The 24882-nt window shown below is 41.8% G+C and overlaps 1 long non-coding RNA gene across 1 annotated transcript; it reads left to right on the forward strand.

The window, feature by feature from the left end:
* The first annotated feature begins 6772 nt into the window (after nucleotides 1-6772).
* On the forward strand, nucleotides 6773-14278 carry LOC128420946 (uncharacterized). Its single transcript, XR_008332183.1, has 2 exons — nucleotides 6773-7045; nucleotides 14060-14278. It is a non-coding gene; the product is annotated as an uncharacterized LOC128420946 (long non-coding RNA).
* Nucleotides 14279-24882: the final 10604 nt, after the last annotated feature.

Genomic DNA, 24882 nt, shown 5'->3' on the forward strand with positions numbered 1-24882 from the left:
GTTTCTTACAAAAACGTTGAAAATAATGCTAGTACATTTTGCCTCATGCCCCAGGCAATGCAGGAAACCTACTCTCTCTTTTTTCTAATTGGAAACTGAGGAATTGGTAATTATGGTGCTGTTTCCCCTTCCACGAAAGTCCATGCATATGCAAGACTATGTTGCATGGTGACTTTTTGCAGTAGAGTCACCTGTTGAATAATTCAACATGCATTCAAACTGAGTCTGCATTTGAAGGGGGAAAAGCGAGAGACTCCTACAGATTTTATTTTATTTCAAAATAGTTGACAGGTTATTTTTATTTCAACAAATCATTTTTGGTTCACGAGAAGAAACTGACATTGATAATTTATCAACTTGCAGTCAGACAACAAATTGGAAAGCCCACAGTGGAGCTCAGAGAAGACAAGGGGATTGGAGTTTGGGGCAAGGCAGGGGCTGTATCTAGACACATCAGAGAAGCATTTCAGTTAAACGCGTTCTAAACTTTGTATAGAAAATTGGGTTGGCAAAAATGGAACTCCACAGCGCCATCTAGTATCACAGTGTTATAATGCATATACAACGCATACAACACACTTTTTCTTTGCCAATGTAGCCAAATCCAGGATCTGTTTGACGTGCAATGCTGTGGCTTCCACATTTTTTAAAAAAATGAAAATTCAAGCTATTTTTCTTGCAGCAACTCCTATGCGTTTATGCTCCTCTACACATTTTTACTTCTCTATGCTGTTGTCTAGCAGCCAACATTCTGTCCCCTCTACTTTGTCAGTGCTGATGTAAAAATGATTCCCAGGCTCATTAGCCAAGTGGATGGATATTCCTCTAATCAACGCGATCGAATTTAATCATTTTCTTACTCTTCCTTTCCCACCAGGACTTATCTAGAGATGATGCTGTGGCACCCCGCCCCCGCCATACACTTCAATTGTACACAAAAGATTTAATAATTCAAATTCCTTCCCAAATCTCTTTTTGCAATAGCGGGGAAAGTGTTCAATAAACCTGTTCTCCTGAGATGTCAGAATAATGCAAAAATGGAACCGCGAGATTGTTTCAGTTATCACCTTACCTCGTAGCATGCTGACACTCCAAAGAAATTAAAGTGACAGGAATAATACAAATAATTTCAGTGATGCGACTGAAAAGCTTTCTTAAGGTGCAACGTTCCATTTCTCCAAAAAGACAGGTTTACAGGCACACATTGAGCTATTTGTGACAGGACAGAGTGGGTGGTGGCTCTGCAGAAGAAGCTCTCTTTTCACACATTCGGGGGTGGCCCAAGGTATTTTGATGCCTGAGGCAAAGGCAAAGATAGCATTCCCTCCCGTTACATGTCATACCAGAATTCCAGATGGCATTGTTTTCTATTCTGCCCTGTATTTGTAGTTTGCCATTGAGACAGACCTCAGATAACCTGTGACAGATGTCCAGATAGCACCTCATATTTAGCCATTTAATAGAGAACTGAATTCTCCACAATGATCCAGAAGAAAGCCATTTTGCATCCAGTCACCCGTGAAGCATGTTTTGAAAACAAGCATGAACTGTGGTCTGCATCCACAGGGATGTCCTGAGGGGCTATCCTTTCGTCCACACACCCAGAATGAAGACCCACAGAGCTACAGTTTCAATCAATCCTTCTTCCCTGGGAGCTCTGAGAATTGTAGCTTTTGGAGGGGGAAAAGGTGTCTCCTATCGGCTCTCAGGACTCTTAACAAACTTCAGTTCCTAGGATTCTTTGTAGGAAACCATGATTTTTAAAAGTAGTGCCATAGTGCCTAGTGTGTGTGTTAAGTATAATTGTTTAATTGCACACTGAAATGGAGAATGCCTATATGTATGTTTAACATTGGAAAATTCCATTGCAGTGTACTAAGCTGGAAAGAGCTCTCTCTCAGCTTCTAGCTGAGTTGATAACTAACTATTGCTGTTCTCTGCTGGCACTCATGTGAGTGTTTAACCTTAGCATGATCAGGGCATTCAATTGCAAAGTCACCATTTTGAAGGGGGTTAGCCTTTGTCTTTTGTACCTGGGCACAGTGAAAGAAGGATGTGATGAGATGCCTCTGAAGGAGCTGCATAGCCTTCGGCTGGATGTAAGCTAATGCAAGCTATGGGAGAGACACAGCTTTGATTTTTCATCTGACCGTATATTTAAAGAAGAGCCTATATATGAAAATGCATATGCTTTATACAACTTTCAGGATGTATCATTGATGTATTTGTACCTGTTTTGAAGACGTTCTGGTTAGTATAGTTTTTATACATTGGCCACCTCAGGAGAAGAGAAGACTCCCTGGAAAAGACCCTGATGTTGGGAAAGATGGAGGGCACAAGGAGAAGGGGACGACAGAGGATGAGATGATTGGACAATGTTCTCGAAGCTACCAGCATGAGTTTGACCAAACTGTGGGAGGCAGCGGAAGACAGGCGGGCCTGGCGTGCTCTGGTCCATGGGGTCACGAAGAGCCGGACACGACTAAATGACTAAACAACAACAACAACATGGGTCTGGGCAATCTTCAATCCTAAAGGTGGTGCTAATAATCTCAGAACAATTATGTGAAAAAATAAAAATATGAACCAAAATAATTTTGATTGCAGCTGATTCTTTCATTCCGTTTGACTGCTCCTGTCACCATTCACCTAGAGAGCTGCTGCATATTCTCCTCTGAATTCTTAACCTAACTTTGTTTACTTAAGTGCTTAAAATATTATTAGATCTGCTTTTCCCCCTATCTCTTGAAGGAAAATAAAATGAAGAATTTGAGTGCAGAGGTGGATCTACTAAGAAACTAATGAAGGTTTCAGGGCCACTAAACTTGGAGGAGTCCCAGAATTGAATTTAGTCCACATTGCACGACTCAAATCAATTATTTTTGTTGTTGTATATATTTCAGCAATCCCAAAGTTAGAGATAAAGGTTTGGTGATCTGCAGAACAACCCCAATGAGGAAGAAAACAGTGGTTTACCCAGACCTCATTTCTGGTTGCGAAGGGGCCTCCCGTAACAGTTCAAGCTTCAGGGCTCCCAAAATGTTGGTCCCCCACTGCTTGAATGGGATTTAAGAGGGAAAAAATTGGGTAAATTAGTATTGTTAACACTGCTTGGTAACATAAGATGAATATGTGCTGAAATATGTTCCTGCGGCTTCAAAGTTGTTATACTGGGTTTGAAAGAAAAGGCAGGGTTCTCAGACATGACCTAAAGTCAAGTTTCTTGCTATGTCAGAACTCAGTTGAAGAAATGCTGGCCTGTAGTGATAGAGTGGACTTCAGACAGTTCAGATTGTTTTAGAGTAACTTAAAAAGTCAAGAAAGGGGTATTTCGAAAGTTCAAACAGCATAATGTATAATGTCATGAAAATGAAACAAATACAATCGTACCTCGGAAGTCGAATGGAATCCATTCCAGAAGTCCCTTCGACTTCTAAAACGTTCGGAAACCAAGGTGCAGCTTCCAATTGGCTGCAGGAAGCTCCTGCAGCCAATCAGAAGCCACGGAACTTGCAACGGACGTTCGGGTTCCAAAGAATGTTTGCAAACCAGAACACAAACTTCTAGATTTACAGTGTTGGGGAGCCAAAACGTTTGACTCACAAGGCATTCGACTTTCGAGGTACGGCTGTATCGGCCTTCAGTCAAAATCTGAAACTAACCCCTCCTTTCTTCTCAGATATTCTTTTAAGTTTAAAAATCATCAGCAAAGATGATGATGATAATAATAATAATAATAATAATAATAATAATAATAATAATAATATTTATTTATTTATTTATTTAATGCCACCCATCTGGCTGGATTTCCCCAGCCACTCTGGGCAGCTCCCAACAACATAGTAAAAATACATTTAAACATCAGTCATTTAAAACTTCCCTAAACAGGGCTGCCTTCCGATGCCTTCTAAAAGTTTTTTTAGAGTTATTTCCTTAACATCTGTTATTTCCTTAACATCTGATGGGAGGGTGTTCCACAGGGCAGGTGCCACTACCGAGAAGTCCCTCTGCCTGCTTCCCTGTATCCTCACTTCTCGCAGTGAGGGAACTGCCAGAAGGCCCTAGGAGCCTTCTCTGATGGGGGTGGAGATGCTCCTTCAGATATACTGGGCCAAGGCCATTTAGGGCTTTAAAGGTCAGCGCCAACAACTTGAATTGTTCTCAGAAACGTACTGGGAGCCAATGTAGGTCTTTCAAGACCAGTGTTATGTGGTTTTGGAACATAAGGGGATATAAATATTAGAGCCAGTTCAGATAAAATTTCAGGAGCTCCTCACATCATCTTACTTTCTTCTCCTTCCCCTTCTTTGGAACTAGGTTAGATAGATCATCTGGGTATGCTCATTAATTTCAGTGGGTCTCCCATTAGTAAAATGTAGTTGAATATCTCTCAAAATGCCCATATTTAAAATGTGATTTTGAGCCAATAACTGTGCCAGAACCTTTGAAAAGTGCAAGTGTTGATGGAAAACTAGCCATGCAGTCCTAACCATGTCTACTCAGAAGTAAATAATAAAATCCTACTGACTAAAATGTTCCTTGCTTTGCATTAAGGAGGGTTAGGGCTGCCGCCAAGCGTGCCTTCCTCTTAGCACGTTTCTCCCTTGTGTCCTGAGTTTGAGTGTCTTCAAAGCCCATGACACCTTTGGTAAAGGCTGTTCTCCAACTGGAGCACTCACAGGCCAGTGTTTCCCAGTTGTTGGTGTTTATACTACATACTGCCTTGAGACAGTCCTTAAACCTCTTTTGCGGACCACCAGCATTACGCTTTCCATTTTTAAGTTCGGAATAGAGTAGTTGCTTTGGAAGACGATCGTCAGGCATCCGCACAACATGACCAGTTCAATGAAGCTGATGTTGAAGAATCATTGCTTCAACACTGGTGAACATTGCTTCTTCCAGCACACTAGTATTAGTTTGCCTGCCTTCCGCGTCTAAGAGGAGCAGCTCAGGTCAGTTCCTGCCACAATTTGCAATGATCAATTTCATCAGGCACTTTTACCTGATGTACATAATTTTGCAAAGTAATTTTCTCCAATAGAATATGCTGTTTTCACTAATATATGCATTTTGTGCACACTTTACTATATGAATCTTTTCGTACACGTTGCTTGGTTGGAGAACTGCGTTGCAAAATTCAGAAAAAGTGTGAATCTTGAAAGATCCCTGTGTTTCTGTTTGTGTATTGTTTCGGAAAGGGAGAATTCATTAGGTTCACCTAAAAATGCAAGCTGGATCTTCCCCTTCCCTACTGTATTTAGTATTACTAAAGTGTTACACATCATCAGTGCTGAATATCAGTAGCTGCCGAACCAGGGATAACCTTGGAAAATATTTACTGTCAGAATTCACTGGGGATCTTTTTCGGAGCTAGATGAGTTTTAGCTCCATGAAGGTTGGAGTGAAGGCATTAGCTGGAAAAGTCACACAGAACAGAACCCGGAGTGCTATTAACAGCTAAAAAAACCCTTTTTTCCCTTACTTGAGCTGCTAATGGCTCCAGTACATGGTCTTTTGATATTCCATGCTTCATTTATATTACAAATCTCATGGACTGCATCTGTGAAGTCTGTAATCTGCCGAGGCATATAATTACCAGATTTAAATAACAATATCTTGGTGCAGCTATAACTCCCACTGACCAAAAAAAAGTCTTAAGAAAAAGGGGGGGAGTCTTTTGAGCTAATTTTCAATAGCCTTCCTCCCCGTATATCAAGAAAGCAAAGAACTGCATTTCATTTTGCAAAGTAACAGCACCAGGTGACATCAACTTCATAGCAGAAATATTTCTTTGAAATGGTGCAAAAATAGCAGGGGGTTCTTGTTCCTTTATGCACAAAGAGTACCACAAACTAAACTAAAAAAAGGGAAGCATTTTTTTAAAAAAGCATGTCTTATATTTCTATTTTGTCTTTCTTCCAGGACAGGCAAGGATGGGAAGAGATATATTCCCCTCACCTGTGGCTTTCTCTTTCTCTTCCAAACCCCAAGAATGTGAATCTTGCAGAATTAGTTGAAGACATTCCTGCTGAAACTGGCATAATGTGGCCATAGATATATGGAGGAATAAGGTAGGGTAATTAGCATACTGTTAATTTTACCCCCTCTGGGACCTTGGGACCGGACGACTTGAATCTTCCATTTCCAGAAAGGCAAAAGTTGGAGAGAGCTATTGCTTTCAGGAGCTGAACAACATTACTGTATCAATGGCATTTAATAGCTCTTAATGTTATGGATTGGAATTATTTAATGTTACTGAAAAATGCTTTATCCAGCACAATGAAATCATTGATTACAAATTTATAGATTGCAGCAAAGTTATCGTGGGCTGAGCACTGGAAAAACTCTCAACCCCCAGCAGTTCAGGAATGTTGGCTGAAATATTTGGCTTTGACAGAGTTGGTTAAATTAACAGAAATAATCTGTAGGAACAAAGGATTTGCTATGAACTGAGACTTCCGGTTTACTGCAAAGGGGAAGGGGAGCTGGTGACTTTCAGGGGAAGCCAGGGAGACTGGAGAGGACACACTGTGCCTGCAGTGAGCTCCCTTCAAGCGCAAAACAATTTTATTATGTGCTTTGTGTTTGTATTTTGTATTTTTATGCTGTGAACCACCCTGAGATATTGAGATGAAGGGTTGTTAACAAACAAACAAACAAATGTGCCCCCCCCAAAGATTTACAATTTGTCTTGATTGAAAGGGCAAAACTCATCACAGTGCATCATGGGTAAATGGCCTGTTGTTCCCATGGTAACACCTTGTGGCTTCACCCAGCGTCACAATGGACAGCTGGCCTATAACAGGCTTGGACCAAGGCAAACATTCCAGAGACATCAGGGCTGCTGTTCAGCCCACAGGTGGGGCTCCTGCTGTTCGCCCAGACCTTGCACACCAAAGGAACTGAAACAACATGGCGAGATTCCAACACAGCAGGAGCAGCAGCAGGAACTGCAAATGGATGGCGAAAAGGGGACGCCGTGGGGGCGGCTCCGGACGGCGGGGCAAAGGGAGGAGGAGGGGAAGGCGCGGCGGAAGGAGAAAAGGTGGGTCCCAGGGTTTGATTTGTGTCTTGGGTCCCTCTTGAGATGCAGTGATGTTTGGTGTTGTCAGGGTCAAATCTGGACATGGGGTAACTCTTTGGGCCTCTAGTGACCCATAGAGAGAACCAGTGGTGGCTGGCTCATTTGAAGCAAATAGGGCATGGGCCCACCAACTGCAGCTAGCCCCCAAACAGCCTCCCAGCTGTTTGCCTTTTTTCTTATATCCAGCCTAGGAGTAGCACTGCCTGGGGCAGCTTCTTCCAGATTAGTCTCAGTGTTGCCATTCATAGAACTCAGCAGGGAGGAGAACATAGCTGTCAACTTTTCCCTTTTCTTGCGAGGAATCCTATTCACAATAAGGGAAATTCCCTTGGGAAAAGTGGACATCTATGGAGGAGAATAGGAGGAAAATTAGAATTAGGTGGCTGTGTCTGCCATTAGCTCTGGCGCCATCTACTGTTGACCTCCCTGCCTTCCACTCTACCAGTCCCAATGGACACTGACCACCACTGGAGATGGCCAAGATACTTGGGGTAACCTGGCCATCTGTACCTGGTTGCACCAATCTTTGAGGGACCATAGGCACATTTGCATCCTGGAAAAGCTATTGTTGAGTAACACACACATCCTGCAACCAAGCACACAACACAACCTTTTCTACTGGGTTCAACAAAACGATTATTTCAAGCATAATTTCAGCAGAGGTGAAGTGGATATGGGGGCAAGGACCCCTGTGGGCACCGGGGAAGGCCTCTGCAAGCACCCTGAGCCGTATCATCTTGTCAAGTGGCCATGCTGACTGGGACTTCTGGGAGTTGTAGCCCAAAAAGTTCTGAAGGGCATCAAGTTGGCCAATGCAGTTGTAGAGGATTTTTCATAACAATGGGCCCTGCTATTGGAGCATATTCACCCAGTGCTTTTCCAGCTGCACTGGCTCCCGGTGGAGTACAGGGTCAGATTTAATTTGCTGGTTTTGACCTTTAAAGCCCTTCATGGCCTAGAACCCTCGTACTTATGGGACCACCTCTCTCAGTATGCCCCACGGAGGACCTTAAGGCCCATAAATAGCAACACCCTAGTGGTCCCGGGCCCTAAGGAAGTCAGATTAACCACAACCAGAACCAGGGCCTTTTCAACACTGACTCTGGCCTGGTGGAACACACTGTCTCATGAGACCAGGGCCCTGCAGGATCTGATTTATTTCTGCAGGGCCTGTAAGACAGAGTTGTTCCACCTGGCTTTTGGCTTGGAATTAATTTGATCCCCTCATTCTTTTTCCCTTTTTCCTTCTGTGATGGAACTCCTACTTGGGGACTTCCCTGGCTTTTTTTCTGGCCCACGTAGGACCACTCTGGATAATTAGCCAGTGTGACATTTTCATCCCCCAAAAGGTTTTCGAGTTTCTGCTGAAATGAGGCTACATTTTAATGTTGTATTTTAATCTTGTTTTTCAAGTTGTATTGCAATCAATTGTTTTATATCTGGTGTTAGCTGCCCTGAGCCCAATTTTGGCTGGGGAGTGCGGGGTATTAATAAAATTTATTATTATTATTAATGATCAAAACTGTTGTGCGGTAATTAACTTCCTCTTTCAGAAATGAACATGTGCCTAGCAAGAGTACTTATTTGACTTGACCCTGCCTTTATTCAATAGCTTGTTCACTTGCCCTTAAACAACTCCTATATCAACCCTGTTCATTCATGGAAGGGACAACACTCTAGGGGAAACGACCATTGGAGATAAGGACAGCAGAAGTGCTTGCTGGTTTTTGCCAATGGCCCATCTAGCCCACTTCTTACAGTGGCCAACCAGATGATGATGATGATGATGATGATGATGATGATGATGATGATTAATACCCCACCCATCTGGCTGGGTTTCCCCAGCCACTCTGGGCGGCTTCCAACAAAATATTAAAATACAGTAATGCATCAAACATTAAAAGCTTCCCTAAACAGGGCTGCCTTCAGATGTCTTCAAAAAGTCAGGTAGTTGTTGTTCCCTTTGACATCTGGTGGGAGGGCGTTCCACAGGGCGGGTGCCACTACCAAGAAGGCCCTCTGCCTGGTTCCCTGTAATTTGGCTTCTCGTAGTGATGGAACTGCCAGAAGGTCCTCAGCGCTGGACCTCAGTGTCCAGGTAGAACAATGGGGGTGGAGACACTCATTCAGATATACTGGACCGAGGCTGTTTAGGGCTTTAAAAGTCAGCACCAACACTTTGAATTGTGCTCGGAAACGTACTGGGAGCCAATGTAGGTCTTTCAAGACCAGTGTTATGTGGTCTCAGCAACTGCTCCCAGTCACCAGTCTAGCTGCCGCATTCTGGATTAGTTGTAGTTTCCGGGTCACCTTCAAAGGTAGCCCCACGTAGAGCGCATATAGATGCCTGAAGGAAGCCAGCAAACAGGATTTGAGCACCTGAGCACTCTCCCCTCCTGTGGTTTCCAGCAGCTGGTATTCAGAAGCATTGCTGCTTCCAGCTGTGGTGGCAGAGCATAGTCATCATGCTAGTATCCCTTGGTAGCCTTCTCCTCCATGACTTTCTCCAATCCTCTTTTAAAGCCATACAAATTTCTGACTACCACTGTCTCCTGTAGGAGTGAGTTCCATAGTTTAGCTGTGTGCTGGTGAATAAGTCAATGTACATTCCAGCTTTATTAAACTAAATAGCTTCAATTCGACTTGAATAAATGTGTTACTGTTTTGAATATTATTGTGCTATTATCTTCCTTAGTGGGCTGTGTAAACTGCTATTCTGAAAAATGTTTTCTGTTGGGTAAAGGGCATTGGGGATGCATTCGTGGGAGCAAGCGGGCAGTGACCTGAAAAAGTTTGGGAACCACTGGGCTGGTCAACTTTCTCCATGAAATCCACCTTCCTGCACAATCTCGTTCATGGGTAGGCAAACTAAGGTCCGGGGGCTGGATCCGGCCCAATCACCTTCTAAATCTGGCCCACGGACGGTCCAGGAATCATCGTGTTTTTGCATGAGTAGAACGTGTCCTTTTATTTAAAATGCACCAGTGGGTTATTTGTGGGGCCTGCCTGGTGTTTTTACATGAGTAGAATGTGTGCTTTCATTTAAAATGCACCTCTGGGTTATTTGTGGGGCACAGGAATTCGTTCATTATTATTTTTTAAATATAGCCCCCCCCCAAGGTCTGAGGAACAGTGGACTTGCCCCCTGCTGAAAAAGTTTGCTGACCCCTGCTCTAGTTAGTGGTGATGATGAAGGGCCTATTCAAACTGGCCTTTTACACAACAGTTCTTTCCACATTCCACCCTTCAGATGATCCCCTATTCTTTTGTCCCCTTCTGCTATCATGAACTTTTTTCCTGTGCCTTGATCTAATGATTTAGTGCATTAGAGCATTTCCCTCCCTTTTGGAAAAAACCCAAAATGGCAGCCAACAGAAAATATGGTGGAACCCATTGGTGGCTGCCATTTTTGCGAGTGCCAGATGCCATTTTGTTTTCCCTCCCACCAATCCCCTACGTTAGCACAAAACAGAAGGCAGCAAAATAGCCAAGAGGTTGCACTTTTCAAGAGCTTTGCTGCTTCTCACAGCCAAAAAAATTAAAATTAGTATTAAGAATAAGAATAATAGCCACTCACCTGTGCTATAAGGTAAGCCTCCCCTCTGTGAACATGAGGGCATCCACACTGGAAGGCGGTGCCAATGCTGTTTTGCTAAGGACTCCCTCAAATTTGGGTGGGTTTTGCCAGCCTTGGTGCAGTGATTCTACTGCCCTTAAGCCTCCATGAAACCTATGCTTGAACTAAAAAGGCCAATGTGAATAGGAGGCATGGAACATGCATGTCAGTGCTACCACCAAAGTTCTGCACTCACACAGCCTCATGTGCATGATTATCTTGCCTGCTTTTTAACATTGGCCTTCCTGTGTTGAGCAGGAGGGTCTGAAAGCACCTTCTAAGGGCATTTGGTGCCCATGCTTGGAAGCACCCCCTGCCAACATAAGGAGAGTCCTGCTTAATCAGGCCAAAGGCCCACCCAGTTGACCATCCTAATCTCACATTGGCCAGCATGATGCCTCTTGGAAGCCCAGAAGCAGGACCTGAACGTGAGAACCCCCCTTTCACTTGCAGTTCCCAGCAATTGGTACTCTTTAGGTCTCAACATTTACACATCAGCTCATGATTGTTGTTGTGTTGCTGTTTTTTTCTCCTAGCATACATTTTTGCAAAGCAAAAATTCCCCCAAGAAAGTATATTTCTGTATGTTGTTTCCCCTCAAATATGCATTTTTATGTACACTTTACCTTAGTATGTGAATTTTTTTGCCTATTACATGACTGGAGAACTGCACTGCAAAATTTAAAGAAGTACAGTCGTACCTTGGTTCTCAAAAAGAATGCATTTCAGGAGTCCGTTCAACTCCCGGAACCATTCGAAAACCAAGGCTCGGCTTCCAATTGGCTGCAGGAGGTTGCTGCAGCCAACTGGAAGCCGCAGAACCTGCGCCGGATGTTCAGCTTCCGAAAATTGTTCAAAAACTGAAACACTCACTTCCGGGTTTCTATTGTTCAGGAGCCGATTTCTTCGGGAGCCAAGGCTTTTGAGATCCAAGATATGACTGTATACAATTTGGAGGACGGCTGTATTTTTGGTTCTCATATTATTTCAGAAAGTGCTTTTCAGATAAGTTTGCCTTTAAATGGGAACAGAATCCGATTTCTCCCCTTTCCCCACTGTGAAAATAAATGGAGACGGATGCACTATAAAAAGTGTAAAATGAATGAATGAATGAATGAATGAATGAATGAATGTTGAGTAAATGAATGGACTATTTTTTGTTTGTTTGTAAGAAGGTCAAATAACTTGCCAAACCCTTTGCAAAACCAGTGACTGGTTTCAGCTTAGCATTGGAATTTTGCAATGCATTCATGTACTTTTGTCAATGCCAATTAAGTCTTCAGCATGTGAAAAAGCTCCTGAAATACAAAGAGAGGTGACTCGGTGTCCTCCCCTATTTATCTACACACCACTCTCAGTCGTGGTGCACAGTCAAGTATCAACAACAGAGCAGAACACAGTGGTAAATAATTGATATTTAAATGATTGGCTGCTGAATAATACAAATCAACAGCTCTTGAAATATTTCCAGCACCAGGAAAACAAAGCGAGGAATGAAAGCTGGAGAAAACTAGCGCATCACCATTGAGCCTCCATGTGAGGAGTGGTATATCTTTTAAAAAACATAAGCCTATAGTGAATGTATAACATTTTTACAGTCACAGAGCTCTTCCAAAAGAATCCTAGGATTTAAAGGGATGATTTGGAAACCATGCAAGATGGATATGAAAGTCAGGATGGTGGATGTGAACTCACGTAATCTTCATCCCTGTGTTTCAGATTTTGCTCCATTTCAGATCCACAGTGAATACTATGACATGGTATGAAGGCTGCTTTTCAGAATTTTAACCCCACCCCACCTTTTAAAAGACATATATTTAGCTGCTTAGAAAAGCTACCAAGTTTGGCTGCTGTGAAACACTAATGAATGTTGAATTTTCATGCATTTAGTTTTACCTCCTTTTCAGGTTTTTCAGTTAATTCTCTGCTATTTTTACCATATTATGTCATTTTAAAATTTCTTAAAATGCTAACTTTGTTTTGTTTGAGCAGATGAAATAAAATTGCAATATATAAAAAAGGAAAAAAGGAAAACAAAGAAAAGAAAAGAAAAGAAAAGAAAATGGTGCTGACAGCTCTCAGGAAGATTTTACAAAACAAAGACTATCCACATTAATGCATGACTGTCTCTATGGTTTTAAGTTCACACATTACTATTCAAGTGGAAGGGAACAAACTTAAAAAAAAACAATAATGCAAAAACTGGCAGAGTTTTTCAAATTTCAACCTTTTTTCAATAGAACCAGGGTGTGAAATCTGACAGAAACACGAGTCCTTAGAATTACATTGGCTCTAAATTTCTTTCCTCTTTCAAGAAGTCTAATAAGCGGATTTTTTTATAAAAAAAATCCTAGTTGCTAACTGGTTTGGATTTGGGAGATGTGTGTGTGTGTGTGTGTGTGTGTGTGTGTGTGTAAGTAATTAACTTATTATATATATGTTTGCTTTAGACATGTTTTCTTGCATTGTGAAATTGCTTTGAGATGCTTCCTAGGAAGTGATTTATAAATGAAATTAATAACAATAAGGCGTCAAACAGCACTGGGACAGATGCATTAACAAAGACCCATCACAAGGACTATACGACCCTTTGGGTCCTTTTCAATTTTAAAGCTTCTTGTTGGTTTGAATTATTCTCCAAAAGTGGAAAGAGAAAAAAAAAAGGAAAAGAGACAAAAGACAAAAACAAACAAAAAAAAGAAAAAAGGAAAAAAATTATCAAAAAGTATCCAAAACGTGGGTGGTAAGTATATGTCCAATATAGGTATGATTAAGTTTGTATATTATCTTTCCATTCAATTCCAGCTAGTTAGAAGTGCACCCGTATAGAAAAAGGGAAAAGGAAAAGGAAGGTCTGATATTCAACAATTACTCCCAAGTTTTTATTCCAGCAAAATAGGTATAGAAATAAAAATGGAATACAGTTCTCTCACAAAAAATAGATGTTGAATCAGGGTTCCAAAAAGCCTCCTCTGTTCCTTTATATATTATCTTGTTCTCAAATTCTGAGAAAATTGGGTGTAATACTTAATAAGCCAAGAAAGGAAAGACTAGTCCGGAACAAAGAAAAGCGAAGGGAAAAAGGATATGTGGTGTTACAGTTTTCCTTTAAAAGTCTTTGTCCTCCCCTCCCCTCTTTACTTAAGCCCACGATGTTTCAAATTCCAAATTCCAAATATTTCAAAATCCAAAGCACCCGAATTAAGTCCCTTCTGCCTTTTGAAATTCGTCCTCCTAGTACCACCTGCCGTAAGTTCTCCCCAAACCGCTAAGTTTGGATTATTTTTAGTTTTTGGGTCCTTTTCAACTCTGCAATTCTGTGATTCTATGGAAACCTTATTTTACCTTTTTCTCCCCAGGTGGCAAAAGCCGTAGAGGTGGGCGGAGGAGAAAGAGAACATGTCAGGCCCCATGAAACCCAAAGCCTCAGGCTATTGCCCTGTTCAATCTCTACTAAACAACACTCGAGAGCCATCCCCCATCAGACTACCTGAGGCAACCTCGCCCTACAAGATCCCAGCAACTTGCTTGAGAATGAACAGTGTCCTCTGTCAATAAACTCTGAAATGCCATCACCACCACAATGAAATTTCTGGTTGGTTCTGTCATAGGGGCAATTGTTTGCAATGAGCAGCCTGGGAAACCCAGCCAGACAGGTGGGGGATAAATAAATGTATTATTATCATTATTATGTAAACTCCTTCATGCAAATAGTTGGCTGGCTAGGTTCTTGGGATGTGGGAGAAACAGCCTTTCCCAGACGAATGAATGGGTCTTTGCCATGAGTGTGCATTTGTTAGACTTTTAGTCTTGCTTTATACACATTTGTTTTATTTGTGTTTTTAACTATTTTTTATGATCTTATGTCTAAACCACCTTATACAATGGTCTAGAAAGTGATCAATCAATCAATTAATTGCAATATTGGTCAGAATCATAATACAATCATACCTAGGATTCATGAGCCAAGGCACACTGGAGCAAACTTGGGGGAGGACTCCACTGAGGACACTATTAATGTTCACACTGGAGAGGAAGGGGTTAAAGTACATAGTGCCTCAGCTCATCAAAAAATGTGACAGCAGGGAAGCCAATGTTCTGGTCCTTATGTGCCAGTTTTTTTAAAAAAACAGTCATTGGCCAAGGCTTTAAATTGAGGTCACTTAGAAAAGCGAAATAGTTTCAGAATGTTGTTTATTTCTTAAATTTTGTGTTAGTTCCTCCTTTCTTTCAGCCAGGGCTCAGGGCAGGTGATATTTAACAGGGGATAAAACATGAAGATAATGCACTTGAAAGGGCTGGCCATCTGCTGCTTCAGACAAAGCATTCAATGCGCCATTAAGAGCACTCCCACATGGAAGACAGTAAAGGAGATGAACGATCAGAAGCAAACAAGCCTATAACATTATCTGCACACTGAATCGCTCTGGTGTGAACACTTTTCTATGGAAGACATGATCCTACCAGGAACATTGTTGGGCAAACACCACTCCTTAAAAGTTCATGCCTTCAAAATGAAATATTACCTATGTGATTTAGTGTAGGATGCATAACTGGGCCTTACTGTTTGTCCATGTAGTTCAGAACTGAGGAACCTCAGGTGCTCCAATGATTGTTGGACTACAACACCCATCAGCCCTGGACAACGTGTCCGGTTGGGATGATGGGAAATGTAGTCCAGCAACACCTAGAGGGCCTGAGATTCCTCACCCCTAATCTAGTTGAATACAGTAAACTCTTGCCATGGCTTCCTAAGGCTGTTATGAAACAGTCCCTTCAAACTCAACACCCATGCGCAGGTGGGAGAGTTAGTCAGTGACAATTTAAGGGGTGTTTTTGCTCTCTTCCAAATGGTCTCAGCAGAGAAGAGGGAAGTTTCCATGGCTATGATCTAGCATCTTCTCATTTCCCCAGACCCTTGCTTTAAAAGGGTTTAAAAGCTGCTAGTTCGGCCAGGAGCATAGCCCTGACTGTCATTGCCATGGTTCTTGCTCTGGTGTGCTCTGGTGTTGCGGCATATCTGGGGAAATGAACCTGGTTTCAAGAGCACAGGGGAGCTGTCCAGCAGCTTCAGCACGTTTGTGAACTACGTATTGCTTAGTTGTGGAATTAGTAGCTGATCCATAGAGCTGTTGCGCCAGCAACCACAGTGGCCAGGGGTGTGGAACCTGTGGCCCCCCCCATTTGTTGTTGTACTCCACATCAGCCCCAACAAGTATAATCAATGGCCAGGGATTGTGGGTGCTGGAGCCCAGGGTCTCCCAAAGGGCCAGAGATTCTATATCTCTGCACTAGACAGAAATTGAGAATTGATGGAACATTTCTGGTTGCTCCACCCCATCTGGTGTCCTTGTGGGGCTCTGAACCTGACTGTACTTTAGGAAGCTTTGCTTTCTATCAGCAGGCTCTGAAATGGACTGCCTTGTGATGCCAGATGAGAACTGTGCTGTCAGTCCTGAGCTTTGCCTCAGGCTCACTGACTTTTTTTTTGGAGTTCCAGGTGTGATTATGGGGTGTCTAGAGTCAGGAGTGAGTCATTGGGTGCATATTAGATCACCCCAATTCTGCCATTTCTCTGATCCGTGAACCCCAGGCAGCATTTCAGCTTGGGTTATGATGTCAGGACGCCCTTGTTAGAATTCCTGCTCCATGATTGCAGTCATGGGATTTCTGTCTTTCACATGACGGTATATGTTTTGACTCCACAGAGTGGGAAGTGACGGAGACACTGTTACTGTGTTCTGTGAAGTGGGACTATTGTCCTTTGTTCTTTCTCTCTTTGCTGTCTGATGCTAGAGAGAGAAGGAGCCATGTTGCAGTGCTCCGTGTGTGTTTATATGTAAATAAAGTAAATAAAGTTTATATGTAAATAAAGTAGATTAGCCAAAATGCTGAGTTTCTGAGGTCTGTTACGCAACTGCACAAACTCTGCGGATCCCTAAGTGTGCCAATGTCGGTTGGCATTGGTCGCTGTGATGTTCAAGATGAAGAAAGCTTCTGAAGCTCCCAAACAATCGACCAGGAGGGAGAGAACATGCCAGTCGGGCATATGTCTCTGCCAGGGTCCTGTAGGCTGAACTCCTGACAGCCCTGTCTCCCTTGTTGTTCACGTTTGAGTTGTAGCCACTGTGCTGGTTTCACTAAATGGTCTTTTGGCCTGATCCAGCAGGGCTCCCCTTTGGGATGATGATGATGATGATGGTCCAGGGGCAGGGTGAGCTGCCCATAGGGCAGGACACAACGTGGGGCTTCCAGAGTCTGCCTGCCTCCTCCCACTCAGCCGCCCTACAGCAGGGGGAGAGGCAGCGGGTGGACTGTTTGGGCAGCATGAAGCCTGCGCGCGTCCAAGCCATTGCGTCTCTCCCAGGAGAGACGTGTGGCTCGGGTGCACTGCAGGCCCCATGGTGAGTGCCATCCGGCATTTTGTCACCTCCCTCAATGGTGACACCCAGAGCGGACCGCACCCGCCACACCCCCCTTCCTCTGCCCCTGGTGATGGGTCTAGTGGATGTGATTCTGGCCCATTCTATGCATTCATTATAAAAGGCATGTGAGTAAAATGTAATTTATCTTATTAGCTATGCAGGAAGCCATTTAAATATGTTGTTTGAGTGAGCACTAGATAATAAAAAAATGCAATTTTTTTGTGAGATTTATGCAGTAATGTAAAATGATGTACTATATTGCCATCTGCTTTCAGCCACTTGGGTGTTATAAAGTGCAGCACTGCATCGGAACCAAATGATTTAGAGAAACATTTGAAGCGGCTTTCGGGGAGATGGAAATTGATCCAACAAAGTCTGCCATTTCCTATCTTGGTTCTAATCCAGGCAACACAGTTGCACAAAGCTTTCATGTCAGTTCCTTGAACTACTTACCTGCAGGCTGGAAGCCTTTTCCAATTTCACCCTTATTGGGCCTTTCAGTCAAATGACATTTGAGTCACCTGCTTTCAGGCTTCTGCAAAGACAGGTCAAAATAAAATGGGATGGTTTCCTTATGGGAGGTTGGCAATACAACAATGGCATTCCCAACAAAAGCACCTACTGGGAATTTGGGATCATGGTGATGATTGACAGCAATGGATGTGGTAGTTAGTAGGTCTGTGCCCTAAGCATCTTACAATATAAAATTTGACACTGGGAGAGAAGACATGCAAAAGCAGCGAGGGAAGAAGGTAAATGAGAGCAGATTTTGCTTGCATTTTGCTAACGAGGCATGCTGATTTGATAAACTGCTTCTCCCAGGAAAAGCTCAAGCAACTCATCAGTTTTGATACAGGACTGAAATGCATGATCAGCACATCCATGCAGTGCAACTGTCATTGGGTGGAACCATTTCAGACTGCAGGTGGGGAAAATGTGTGTTTGAGTTTTCCTCCTTGCAAAACCTAACAGCTACTTGCACAATGGAAACGGCAGGCAGAAGACTGAACTAGAACTGCTCTTGCTGACATTCAATGTTTTATATTTGCACAGAGTTTTCAATATGGGAGAGAATTCAAGCAACCAATTCGCACTGCCGGTTTCAGCCTGAAACGGCACAGCCCAGCAAAAGCTGTACCACATGACGGCTCTGACAGTGCCTTTCAGCTCCAAGAAAATACAGACAGTTCACCTGGAAAGGCGGGGTATTTCTCGTGTTATCTTAGCACATATAAGGCAGGGGCAATGTGGTGTCATTATGCAGATTATAGAAACAGGAAAGAGATATTAAAGTGTTCTTGTGAAGGAAAGTTAATACTGTGGAGGGGCTTTCACAGTGCCTCATATGAATAAGGGATGTTATAATATCCCTTATTCATATGCAACACAGATCTGTGGTAACATATAATACAAATCCTCAGCAAGAACTCTCAATACGGGGGTTCCTGTGACAACTTATTCCCTGAACTAACCACCTGTGGGACTTGACATCCTTCTGCAGGGCCTGCAAGATAGAGCTGTTCCACCTGGCCTTCGGTCAGGGCCCAGTTTGACCCCCCCCATCTATGGGACCCTGTAAGTTATTGGCTCATGTGTGACTAACATGGATAGCTGGCCCTGATGAATACTTGAGGTTCCAGACCCCCGTGGTTGCAATTTGTGGTCATTTAATTTTATCCTGATTCTAATTTTTAAGCTGTATTTTAATCAATCGTTTGATTGTGTTTTAATGTATTTGATATCTGATGTTAGCCGCCCTGGGAGGGCGGGGTATAAATAAAAATTTACTTACTTACTTACTTACTTACAAAGCTGAGGCACGATGGAAATGAAAACTGCATTATTAAAGGGGGAGAAAATGCCATCATTATTAGAATGGCAAAGCAAGCTCTGTGAGTTTGTGGAAATGGCAAAATTGACGGCAATCATTAGAGGCCATTCAAATCAGAGAATAATTAAAGAGTGGGATGGAGTGAAGGAATACATGAAAAAATATGGTTCCGGAACTGGAATATTAATAGATCATGTGTAAAACGTGCAGGGGTAAGCAAGGAAACAATAAAAGAATCAATTGAATAATTATTAAACTACAACAACACATCAAGATGGAAGAAGTAAAAAAAATATTGAGATCACACATGGGTGAAGGGGAGTGGGGGGTATAGGGGAATTTATACAAATTTCTAATATAACATTTCTAATTGCGTTGCGTTTATATATAGCAAAGGGAAGTCTATAGCAATTAGGTATATTTTAATCTAGTCAGCTATGTAATAGGCTTATGTTACAAAACAAATATGGATTTTGTTTTTTTTGTTTTTTGAAAATAATATTTATTACTTTTCCAACAATTTAAACACTACAAAAAAGAAAAAAAGAACAAAAAACCCCCGAACAATACAATACAAAAACACTACATAACACTAACACATTAAACTAACAAAACCAAACAAAAACAGTTTAAAACACATCAAACAATTTCAGTATCTTGTCTTTCATTCACTTATTTCAACGACCTCCTCACACCTCCCTTTTTGTATTCCACTTCTGTTAATTGTTTCAGCAATTCCTTTCCATCTTCCTCTGTTTTCTATCCTATAATTGTCTTAACACATTCTAACCTTATTTTTCCTTTAATATTCTATTAATCTATTTATACTTAATTCCTTATAACATTTCTACTAAAGCCATATAACTTCATTCCAACATTCTTCTAACATTCATTAATTTTACAGTATTTCTGTAAATAGTCTTTAAACTTTTCCCAGTCTTCTTCCACCGACTCTTCTCCCTGGTCTCAGATTCTGCCAGTCATTTCTGCCAATTCCATGTAGTCCATCAACTTCATCTGCCCTTCTTCCTGGGTGGGTAAATCTTGTGTCTTCCAATACTTCGCGATGAGTATTCTTGCTGTTGTTGTTGTTGCATACATAAAAAAAGTTCTATCCTTCTTTAGCACCAATTGGCCGATCATGCCCAGGAGAAAGGCCTCTGGTTTCTTCAGAAAGGTATATTTAAATACCTTTTTTCATTTCATTATAAATCATCTCCCAGAATGTCTTAATCCTTGGGCATGTCCACCAAAGGTGAAAGAATGTACCTTCAGTAACAAATATGGATTTTGAATTTGATGTTTGTAATTCTTTTTTGGTTTTGGAATAAAGTTTTTAAAAAATCTTACGAATAAAAAAAGAAAAAAAAGAAAACTGCGTTATTATTAACAAGCACACAATGAAGGATAAAGCTTGACTGTCTCACTCTTAAAGATGCAGCATTTATTTTCCCATCAGAAATAGTGTTTCAGGTTTAAACAAGAACTTTAATTATATTCCCACACAACAGAACTGCTTCTATTAAATCTATTTCTTCCCAGAATGGCTATACATTTTTATTCTGCCTGTAAAACACCTTTATTCCCTTTCTATATGATTTTCCTCCACATGAGGAAATTAAACCACTTTATCCTGCCTGACAAATCCCTAAGGCCCCCTTGGCTACTTCCCTAGACACATCCAATCTGCTTGTTAAACTGTCCAATTCTCCCTTTAATGTCCCCAGTCTCTCTCGATTGGTCATTTCTCCTACCTTGCCATGATTGGCTAACTTTCTCCAGGAGAAGGTTTCTCCATCACATATGGTTCTCTCCCTCATTTAATCCCCACACAACCCTCGGAGAGAGGTTAGGCTGAGAGATAAAGACCACTCCAATATCACCCAGTGAGCTTCATAGCTGAGAGGGGATTTGAACTCTGGTTTCCCAGGTCCTAGCATGACACTCTTAACTACTTCATCACCCTAGCTCTAGGGCACCTAGTAGGGGAAAGCTAGGTTTGAAGGAACCGGGCTTTACAGGTGGATGAATGAATGAAGAAGCTAGCACAGCGGTGGTAGGAAAGCTAGAAGAAGATTCTCCATTATAGCAATCAGCTCTGACAGCTGCTGCTACAGGCACCCAGAGGCAGAGTAGTAGTAGTAAGTAGTAAGACACGGAGTAGTAAGATATCAGGATGTTTTGCTAACTGAACGGTCTTCAAGCAAAAACATCTTGGAGATCCTGAGCCACAGGGAGGTTAGGCTGGCCTCACCCAGAGCCAGGGCTTTTTTGGCCGTGGCCCCGATCTGGTGGAACACTGTCACAAGAGACCAGGGCCCTGTGGGACTTGACACCTTTCCGCAGGGCCTGCAAGACCGAGCTGTTCCATCAGACTTTTGTCCAAGGCACAGTCTGACCCCCTCCTTTGGTAATCCTCATAGAACTCTAGCCCAATGGTTGCCATTAATTTGATTCTGAATTGATTTTAGAATGACTTGATTTTAGAATGCTGTGTTACTTTTATTGTTGTTAGCCTGGCTTTGGCTGGGGAGGGCAGGATATAAATAATATTATTATTATTATTATTATTATTATTATTATTATTATTATTATTATTATATTAATCCTGCATATGGCAAACAACTAAAAGGGTCCAAGTGTGGATGAAAAAGCAGATAAAGCCAAGAAAAGAATATCTGATTCTGTTGTAACAGTGGTTGCTGTGCTGCTCTACATGGGGCCACTGTCTCAATTTGACTCCATATCTAAATAAATGTGTTTATTGCTGTGGTTGCATATTGATATCAGCCCCGGGATATGGCACTAAAACCTTCATCAAGAGCCTCCTCCTATTAACCAGTACTTTCTTATATATGTTAAAGGGAAGTATCATAGAATCAGAATCGTAGAGTTGGAAGGGACTTCAAGGATCATCTAGCGCATTCTCTTCAGTAGCTTAGAACAAAGAAACACCCAACATGGATGCCTACCAGATTAGTATATGTATAGACCTGAAATAGTATCTCTTCCATGTGACTGTGAACTAATCACCTTGTGATTGAGCCACAGAGATACAGCCCCACTAATGATTAACCAGGTAGACTCTTGTCAAACTTCATGGAAATTTGCAGCCATGCTTCACAGTATACAATATAGTTCCCATTTCAATGTACATTAAACAATTCTACTTAACATCTCTTAGAGTCTCTCCCAATCTTACTTGGAGGTGCCAGGGATTAAACCCAGTATCTTCTGTATGCAAAACATTAAACTATGATCCTTCCCTCGGAGAACATTGCATCTTGGGCCATGCATTTTGGAGAGTTTGGGAGACATCTGTGCTAAGTATATCTGCATGGTGCTCCTTCAAAAGCGAATTAATTACCAATCACACCAGAAGCAAAAATCCTTTATCTGAAGAAGAATTTATTCAGTCCTCTTTCTGCAGGCTATTTTTTCCCCCTGCTTAAGTTACTGCTTCTGACTTAATATTTCATTTTCTCATTATAAGCAGACACTCTTTCCCTCTCCAAACTGGACTTTGATTAGTAGAGCTCTCACATCTCTGATTAATACTTTGAGATGCCCTTTCTTAACCTCTTGATACAACATATGCTCTTTTCAAAGGTTGATTTACAATGGGCGACCTCATTAGAAGAGCACATTGTCAAAAAACCATTCAACAACCCAGCAGTAATGACTTAATAGGGTGGCAGCACCATAATTTTTTTAAGGGGGAGAACAGAAGGGTCAAAGTGTATTTCTAAGTGGGCAAGTTCTCTGAAAGTAAAATAACAGTATGTTTTTGGTAAAGACAGTAGTCCTGAAATGGAGGGAGGAAGAAAGTGGGGGTCAAGCTGCTTGGGTTTTTTTTGGGGGGGCGGATGTCTGCCTACCACTCTGGTGCCGCCCATGATGAAGACACATATAGTTACTGCAGTACTTACTATGTACTCTCGGAGACACCAAAGTAAAGAATGTCGCTTTCCAGAGCAGTTAAAAATTTCCAGAAAAGGTAAGGAAAGATAAGGTAAAAATGTATTGGGAAAATATATACAGTGGTACCTCTGGTTATGTACTTAATTTGTTCCGGAGGTCCATTCATAACCTGAAACTGTTCTTAACCTGAAGCACCACTTTAGCTAATGGGGTCTCCCGCTGCTGCTGTGCCGCCAGAGCATGATTTCTGTTCTCATCCTGAAGCAAAGTTCTTAACCCGAGGTACTATTTCTGGGTTAGCGGAGTCTGTAACCTGAAGGGTCTGTAACCTGAAGCGTATGCAACCTGAGGTACCACTGTATAATGAATTAAAGAAGATATTTAGATACACGTTTTTGAAAAAGCCAGAGGCATTCTTGTTGGAATGGTAGGAGAAGACATTACTAAGAATGACCAGAAACTGTTCTTATATGCAACAACAGCGGTGAGGTTATTGTTAGCCCAGGTTTAGAAGCAACTGCAAGTACCAACAGTAGAAGAATGGCGACAGAAGGTAATGGTATATGCAGAAATAGCTAGATGAATGGGGAAAATTCAACAACAGGCGATGAAACATTTTAAAAAGAATGGGAAAAAATTATGTCATACATAGGAAGGATAAGGTGAAATATTGAAACCAGTAGAATTGAAATAAACCTCATAATGTGAAATAGAAAGAAAATTTCTGGATAAAGAAAATAATAAAAAGTAAAATGTGCAAGGTGACTAATGTAACCAATGGTAGTTGTAAATGAATATACACACAATAAGAATTGTATATACAAGAGGATTTATTTGACTATAGAAACTCTATGGACAAATACAAAAGAAGAACAAACAATAATATACAAAACGGATGAAGACAATGCGAAAAAGTTAGATGTGATATAAAAGGCCAGAAGAGGGAAGGAGGAAAGTTGGCTCTTGGGAGCAGGTGTAAATGTGAAATGTAATATAATATGTGTATGTGGAGTGTACAAATGAAAATCAATAAAGAATATTATGGGGGGAAATTGTTTTCCAGAAAAGTTTACTCAAACTAATTTTGCAGGGCTTCCTCTTCTTTCAAAAAAACAGTATGATGAAATGCAGATATAATTATTGCAAGGAAGGACCATGTATTCCTAATCATAAACATTCAGTGCTCAAGGGTGGGGAAGCTTTGGGTCTCTTCAGGCTTTTTGCTCATGTGTAAAATGTAGAAGCGAACAGAATGAGCCAAAGTGAGCACACTGACCTGCACGACCGCCCCCCCCATCGCCGTTGTCCTCCAAGTCATGGAGAAAGTCTGAAGCAGGGAGCCTCCTGCTACCTGTAGTGACTCTCTGTGTGATTTAGAAACGTGCAGAAGTACAGGACCTTTTTTAAAAAAAATCTTTATTGAAAGTTCAAAAAGTACATAATTATATGTGCTCTAAACATTGTTGTTGTTTGTTGTTTAGTCGTTTAGTCGTGTCCGACTCCTCATGACCCCCATGGACCAGAGCACGCCAGGCACTTCTGTCTTCCACTGCCTCCCGCAGTTTGGTCAAACTCATGCTGGTAGCCTTGAGAACACTGTCGTCCCCTTCTCCTTGCACCCTCCATCTTTCCCAACATCAGGGTCTTTTCCAGGGAGTCTTCTCTTCTCATGAGGTGGCCAAAGTATTGGAGCCTCAGCTTCAGGATCTGTCCTTCCAGTGAGCACTCAGGGCTGATTTCCTTCAGAATGGATAGGTTTGATCTTCTTGCAGTCTATGAGACTCTCAAGAGTCTCCTCCAGCAGCATAATTCAAAAGCATCAATTCTTCAGCAATCAGCCTTCTTTATGGTCCAGGTCTCACTTCCATACATCACTACTCTAAACATGGTGAGACGTAAATAAAAGAGAGAGAAAGAAAAAGAGAAACAGAACCCATGTAGAAGGGAAAATAAAGGGGGGGGCAAAACTGTACGCTTCATAAGGTTGTTATTGTACTTCACCACA

This window comes from Podarcis raffonei, chromosome 9 (assembly GCF_027172205.1).
Source record: "Podarcis raffonei isolate rPodRaf1 chromosome 9, rPodRaf1.pri, whole genome shotgun sequence".
Classification (NCBI taxonomy): domain Eukaryota; kingdom Metazoa; phylum Chordata; class Lepidosauria; order Squamata; family Lacertidae; genus Podarcis; species Podarcis raffonei.